Source organism: Canis aureus, chromosome 7, assembly GCF_053574225.1.
Source record: "Canis aureus isolate CA01 chromosome 7, VMU_Caureus_v.1.0, whole genome shotgun sequence".
NCBI classification, from domain to species: Eukaryota; Metazoa; Chordata; class Mammalia; order Carnivora; family Canidae; genus Canis; species Canis aureus.
This window is the reverse complement of record NC_135617.1, coordinates 14,652,852-14,660,907: the sequence shown is the minus strand read 5'-3', so window position 1 is coordinate 14,660,907 and position 8,056 is coordinate 14,652,852. Positions and strand designations below refer to the sequence as shown.

At 34.8% G+C, this 8,056-nt stretch overlaps 1 pseudogene; it reads left to right on the top strand.

Moving 5' to 3' along the window:
- Positions 1–650: 650 nt before the first annotated feature.
- LOC144316681 (large ribosomal subunit protein mL63-like) lies at positions 651–999 on the top strand (annotated as a pseudogene).
- The last annotated feature ends 7,057 nt before the right edge of the window (positions 1,000–8,056 follow it).

Sequence of the window (8,056 nt, the reverse complement as noted above, 5' to 3'; positions counted from 1 at the left end):
TCTGGTATTGTGATACCTCCAGTCTTTTCTTTTTCAAGAAATAGCTTTGGCTATTCATGGTATTTTGTGGTACCACACATATAAATTTTTAGGATTGCTCATTCAAGTTCTGTAAAAAAAAAATGCTGTTAGTGTCTTGATAGAGATTGCATTAAATCTGTAGATTTTTGGGGTAGTATGGATATTTTAACAATATTTGTTTTCCAATCCATGATCATGGAATTTCTTTCCATTTCTTAGTGAGAACTTCAATTTCTTTCATCAGTGTTTTATAGATTTCCTAGTACAGGTCTTTCACCCTTTGGTTAAATTTATTCCTATGTATTTGTTATTTTTGGTGCAATTATAAATGAGATTATTTTCTTAATTTCTCTTTCTGCTGTTTCATTATTAATATATAGAAATGCAACAGATTTCTATACATTGATTTTGTATCTTACAACCTTATTGAATTCATTTATCAGTTTTAGTAGTTTTTTGGTGGAGTCTTTAGGGTTTTCTGTATATAGTATTGTATCATCTGCAAATAATGAAAGTTTTGACTTCTTACCAATCTGGATGCCTTTTATTTCTTTTTATTGTCTGATTGCTGTGGCTAGACCTTCCAGTACTATGTTGAATAAAAGTGGATATCCTTGGTGTCCACGGGCATGCAAAAGGTCTGGGGTCTCTTGAGGGACCTGGCCAGTACCATATTCCTGACTGCCCTCCTCTGCCACAGTAGCATTCCTGGCAGGCGGTGGATCCAGGAGCACCAGTGGCCCCAGACTATATCTTTCCATGTGAAGCAGAACATGATCCATTGTCTGGAGGTAGAGGTGAAGAATCATTACTGGCTGAGCCTGCCCTACCTCACCAGGGAGCCGGAGTAGGGCCATGCTGGGAGCCTGGCAGCAGTTTTCGAGGCCATCAAGGTGGCCAGCATGTCCAAGTTCCCCCTCCAACAGATATGTGGTAGACCAGCTTGACCATCTCAATGTCACCAAGAAGTGGTCCTAACCCACAGGGACCACTTTGCAATTGGATGGATCACTGGGCTGCCACCTCTTGATCTGATTCTGGAACTGAAAAACTGGAACCTCTGGAAGAAAATGAGCTTTTGGACCAGTTTTATTGAACAGCAAATGTGAGTGTAGTGATCTACATATAGAGTATATGGGGCTCCAAACTCTACGTGGTCCATCCGTCATATTGTTTCCTTTTCCATTGCCCTAATAGGTAATGGAAATACAAGACGTTTCTAGATCACAGAGGATATAAAATGTATTTTGGATGAAAGCTTCAAAAAAATCTGCAAACTGTGGTTTGGAATCTGTGCTTAAGTATGAGGCATTTGATGGGGGCTTACCTTTTGTCAAAACAATAATTGCCTAAATATAAGTGAAAAAAATGAGCTTTTTCAGTTAAACTTACTACTAAAAATAGCATTTTCTTCTGGGATTGCTACTAAAAGTAGACCTTTGAATGAAGTAAAAGGTATTCATCAGAACTGCTACACGAAATTGTATTTTAAAAACCTTTTTTGGGGTACCTGGGTGGCCCAGTCGGTTAAGCCCATCTGACTCTTGGTTTCTCCCGAGGTTGTGATCTCAGGGCGGTGAGATCCAGCCCTGCCTAGGGCTCCGTGCTGGGGAAAGGGGTCTGCTTAAGATTCTCTCTCTCCTTCTGCCCCTCCCTCTACTACAAATAAATAAAAAAATCTTTAAAAATTAAAAAAAAATTTAAAAACCTTTCTGAGGTGTAATTAGTTAAACTTACAGTCCACCAGCTGAAGATGTTTGTTTTTTCAAATTACCTTTTTCAGTCAAACATTTTACAGGTATTACCAAAAATAGTAATCCTATCACCTGGGGCTATTTTACATGTGAGGAAATATTTAAGAAACTTGTCAAAAATCATACCCAATAATCAGTGTGATTTGGATTTCAATTTCTCTAATCTAGAAATCATGACTGCTATGTATATATTTAACAGAACATTTTCAAAACACATAGAAGAAAAATAATTCAATCCCATTACCCAGAGATGAAATAATTGTCTTTTATATATCTTTCCTTTTAGTTTTTTAAATATGTATATGCTTTTTGAACATATATTTAGTCTATATGGATAAATAGAATTTAGAGCTAAAAACAAACATTTAATGATCATGTTGCATATTGCCAGTGGCTTTCCAGAAAGATTGTAAAACAATAAGATCAATGTATGAGAGTGCCAATCTCATTTGCCGACATTGACTTTCTCGTTAATAAATGATTCATGATCCTTATTAAAAGAAAAAAAAAGTGGACATCCTTGTCTTGTTCCTCACCTTAAGGGAAAAGCTCTCAGTTTTTCCTCATTGAGTATGATGTTAGCTGTGGGTTTTTCATGTATGGCCTTTACAATATGAATATATGTTCCCCCTAAACCTTGTTGTTGAGGGTTTTTCTCATGAATGGGTATAGTGCTTTGTCAATGCTTTTTCTGCATCTATTGAGATGATCATATGGTTTTTATCCTTTTTCTTAATGATGTGATGTATCACATCAATTAATTTGCAAATATGGAACCACCTTTGCATCTCAGGAATAAATCCCACTTGAGGGTAGTGAATGATTTTTTTTAATGTATTGTTGGTTCTGTTTGATAATATTTTGAGGATTTTTGCATGTATGTTCATCAGCGATATTGGCCTGTAGATCTCTCTTTTTTTGTGGTGTCTTTATCTGGTTTTGGTATCAAAGTAATCCTGGCCTTGTAGAATGAATTTGGAAGCTTTCCTTCCTCTTTTATTTTTTAGAAAAGCTTGAGAAGAACAGGTTTTAACTTTTCTTTAAATGTTTTGTATGATTTGCCTGTGAAGCCATCTGGTCTTGGACTTTGTTGTTGTTGTTGTTGTTGAGAGTTTTAAAATTATTTATTCAGTTTCATTGCTGGAAATTGGTCTCTTCAAATTTTCTATTTTTTCTTGCTTCATTTTTGGTATGTTATATGTTTTTAGGAATTTATCCATTTCTTTAAGGTTGTCTGATTTGTTGGTATATAATTTTTCATAATATTCTCTTACAATTATTTGTATTTCTGTGGTTTTGGTTGTTATTTCTCCTCTCTCATTTGTGATTTTGCTTATTTGAGTCCTTTCTATTTTTTTCTTGATGAGTCTGGCTATAGGTTTATCAATTTTGTGGATTTTTTCAAAGAACCAGCTCCAGGTTTCATTGATCTATTGTTTCTTTAGGTTCTATCATTTATTTCTGCTCTAATCTTTATTATTCTTTCTGCTTTGTTTACTGTTCATTTTCCACCTCCTTTAGATGTAAGGTTAGGTTGTTCATTTCAGATTTTTCTGGCTTCTTCAGGAAGGCATGTATTGCCATAAACTTCCCTCTTAGAATTGCTTTTGCTGCATCTCAGAACACTGTTGTGTTTTCATTTTCAGTTGTTTCCATGTAATTTTTTATTTCTTCTTTGATTTCTTGGTTGATCTATTCGTTGTTTAGTGACATGTTTTTTAAGCTCCATGTATTTTTTCTCTTTCCGTATTTTTTCTTGTGGTTGATTTCCAGTTTCATAGCATTGTGTTCAGAAAAGATGCATGGTATAACTTCAGTCTTTTTGAATTTGTCGAAACTTATTTTGTGGCCTAATATGTGACCTATTCTAGAGAATGTTTCATGTGCATTTGAAAAGAATGTTCTACTGTTTTAGGATGGAATGTTCTGAATATATCTGTACAAGCCATCTAGTCCCTTATTATCCTTTTAATATCCTTTTAAGATTAGTAGTGATTTCACCTCTCTTATCCCTGTCTATTCTCTTTTTGTTATTAGTCTCGCCAGAGGTTTGTCAGTTAAAAAAAATCTTAAAAAGTAGCTTTTGGCTTCATTGATTTTCACTGTTATAATTTAGTTTTATGTTTCATTGATTTATGCCTTAGTTTTTATTATTTCTTTCCACTTAATTTGGGTTTAATTTGTTCTTTTTCTTCTAGTTTCTTAAAGTAAAATATGAGACTTTTCTTCTTTCTAATATAGGTGATTATTCCTTTAAAAATATCCCCAAAGTACTGTGCTTGCAGCATCCACAAATTAAGATATGTTGTTTTCACTTATATTTAGTTTAAAATACTTTCTTTTTAAATTTATTTTTATTTTTAAGTAATCTCTACACCCAATGTGGAGCTTGAACTTAGAATCCTGAGATCAAGAGTCATGCTCCACAGACTGAACCAGCCAGGTGCCCCATATTTTAAAATACTTTCTAATTTCCCTTTGGATTTACTGGACCCATTGGGTTATTTAGAAGTGTATCATTTAGTTTCTGAATGTTGGAGAATTTTTAAAAGATATTTATTTGTTTATTTATTTATTTATTTATTTATTTATTTATTTATTTGAGAGAGAGAGAGAGCATGCAAGTAGGAGGAGGAGCAGAGTAAGGGAGGAGGAAGGAGGGGAAAGAATCTCAAGCAGATTGCCCTGAGTGCAGAGCCCAAGGAAGGGCTTGGTTTTACAACCCTGAGATTATGACCTGAGCTGATACCAATAATTGTTCACTTAACTGACTGAGCCACCCAGGAGACCCAGTGTTGGGGAATTTTTTAGACATTTTCTTGTTATTGATTCGTCATTTAATTCCATTGTTGTTAGAGAATATATTTTATTTTATTCAAATCCTTTTTTATTTTATAATAACTGTATTGTTGCCTTGAATATGGTTTATCGTGGTAAATTTCTTTGTGCACTTGAATATATATTCTGCTGTTGTTGGGTGGGAGTATTTTATGGTTGTCAATTAGGTCAAATTGTTTTATAGTGTTTTTCAAATCTATGTCCTTACTGATTTTTTTCATCTACTTATTCTATCAGTTACTGAGAAGAGTTTTGAAATCCCTGACAGTAATTGTGGGCTTGTCTATTTCTTCTTACACTTTTTTTTGTATATATATTTTTTATTGGAGTTTGATTTGCCAACATATAGCATATCACCCAGTGCTCATCCCATCAAGTGCCCCCCTCAGTGCCCGTCACCCAGTTACCCCAACCCCCCACCCACCTCCCTTCCACTACCCCTTGTTGGTTTTCCAGAGTTAGGAGTCTCTCATGTACTGTCACCCTTACTGATATTTCCCACTCATTTTCTCTCCTTTCCCCTTTATTCCCTTTCACTATTTTTTATATCCCCCAAATGAATGAAACCATATAATGTTTGTCCTTCTCCAATTGACTTATTTCACTCAGCATAATACCCTCCAGTTCCATCCACGTTGAAGCAAATGGTAGGTATTTGTCATTTCTAATGGCAGAGTAATAGTCCCCCATTGTATACATAGACCACATCTTTATCCATCATCTTTTGATGGACACCGAGGCTCCTTCCAAAGTTTGGCTATTGTGGACATTGCTACTATAAACATCGGGGTGCAGGTTTCACTGCATCTGTATCTTTGGGGTAAATCCCCAGCAGTGCAATTGCTGGGTTGTAGGGTAGCTCTATTATTAACTCTTTGATGAACCTCCACACAATTTTCCAGAGTGTCTGCACCAGTTCACATTCCTACCAACAGTACAAGAGGGTTCCCCTTTCTCCACATCCTCTCTAACATTTGTTGTCTTCTAATTTTCCCCATTCTCACTGGCGTGAGGTGGTATCTCATTGTGGTTTTGATTTGTATTTCCCTGATGGCAAGTGATGCAGAGCATTTTCTCATGTGCTTGTTGGCCATGTCTATGTCTTCCTCTGTGAAATTTCTGTTCATGTCTTTTGCCCATTTCATGATTGGATTGTGTGTTTCTTTGCTGTTGAGTTTAATAGTTCCTTATAGATCTTGGATACTAGCCCTTTATTTGATAGGTCATTTGCAAATATCTTCTCCCATTCTGTAGGTTGTCTTTTAGTTTTGTTGACTGTTTCTTTTGCTGTGTATAAGCTTTTTATCTTGATTAAGTCCCAATAATTCATTTTTTCTTTTGTTTTCTTGCCTTCATGGATGTATCTTGCAAGAAGTTGCTGTGGTCAAGTTCAAAAAAGGGTGTTGCCTGTGTTCTTCTCTAGGATTTTGATGGATTCTTGTCTCACATTTAGATCTTTCATCCATTTTGAGTTTATCTTTGTGTATGGTGTAAGAGAATGGTCTAGTTTCATTCTTCTGCACATGCCTGTCCAATTTTCCCAGCATTTATTGAAGAGACTGTCCTTTTTACAGTGGATAGTCTTTCCTGCTTTGTTGAATATTAGTTGACTCTTCTTACAGTTTTAATAGTTTTTGCTTCTTGTACATTGAAACTGGTTAGATGCATAAACATCAAGAATTTTTACATCTTTTTAATCAATTGACCACTTTATCGTAATGAAATGACCCTTTTTATCTTTGACAATTTCTTTTGTCCTAAAATTTACTTTGTCTAATATTAAAATAGCCATACTGGCTTTATTTTTTTTTCTGGCTTTATTTTAATTAGAGTTATCATGATATATCATTTTACCATGCTTTTACTTTTAACCTATTAATGTCTTTGTATTTGAAGTTTGTGTTTTGTAGGCAGCATATAACGGAGTTTTATTTTTTTATGTAATTTGACAATCTCTGCTTTTAATTGGGGTTTAGACTATTTACATGTAATTTGATTATTGGTATGGTTAGGTTTATTTTTTTTAAAGACTTTATTTATTTACTTGAGAGAGAATGAGATCACAGAGAGATAGGGGGAGAAAGAAAACTCCATGCTGAGCAGGGAGCCCGATGTGCAGCTGGATCCCAGGACCCCGAGATCATAACCTGAACTGAAGGCAGATGCTTAACTGGCTGAGCCATCCAGGCACTGGTAAGGTTAGGTTTAAATCTGCCTTTTGGTGTTTGTTTTCTATTTGCCTCATGTGTTGTTTCTTTTTTATCTTTCCTGCTGCCTTCTTTTGGGTTAAATAAATATTTTTTGTGATTCAATTTTATCTTTTTTGTTGGTTTATTAACTATTATTTTTTGTTTTCTTATTTTAGTGGTTGCTTTAGAATTTATAGTATACTTTTTTTTTTTACTTATCACAGTCTACTTTCAAGTAATATTATGCCACTTTACAAATAGTATAAGAACCTTACTATAGTATACTTCCACTTCTTCCTTCCCATTGTGCTATTGTTGTCATACATTTTACTTCTACAAATTTTATATGCCCTATACTACATTGTTATTTTGTTTAAACAGTCAATTATCTTTTAAGGAGATTTGAATAATAAGAAAAAAATCTTATGCGTTTATCCATGCAGGTTGTATTTCTGCTGCTCTTCATTACTTTGTATAAACCCCTATTTCCTTCTGATACCATTTTCCTTCTTCCTAAAGAATTTAATATTTCTTATAATGTGGCTTTATTGGTCATGAATTCTCTCAGCTTTAGAATGTTCAAAAAGTCTTTTTTTTCCCACTTATTTTTGAAAGATATTTTTACTGGGTATAGAATTCCAGGTTAACAGTTTTTCTCTTTCAGTTCATTAAAGAAGCTGTTCTAATATCTTCTTGCCTTTATTATTTTTGATGAGAAACCCACTGTCATTCTTTATTTTTTTTAATTTTTATTTATTTATGATAGTCACAGAGAGAGAGAGAGAGAGAGAGAGAGGCAGAGACACAGGCAGAGGGAGAAGCAGGCTCCATGCACTGGGAGCCCGACGTGGGATTCGATCCCGGGTCTCCAGGATCGCGCCCTGGGCCAAAGGCAGGCGCCAAACCGCTGCGCCACCCAGGGATCACCCCACTGTCATTCTTATCCTCATTTCTCTCTGTGTAATGTGTCTTTTATCTCTGATTTTCTCTTTATTGCTGGTTTTGAGCAATTTGATTATGTCGTGCCTTGGTGGAGTTTTCCTTTTTTTTATGTTTGGAGTTTTTGACATTCTTGGATCTGTGGGCTTATTGTTTTCATTAAACTTGGAAAACTTTCTGCCATTAGTTCTTTAAATATTTTGTATGCCTTCCACTTTGGAAACTTAAGTTACACATATGTGAAGCTTATTGTGGAGGAAACATTATAAGCAGACACATTTTTGGGAAAGTCTATTTTTGGAAAATAGTACATTT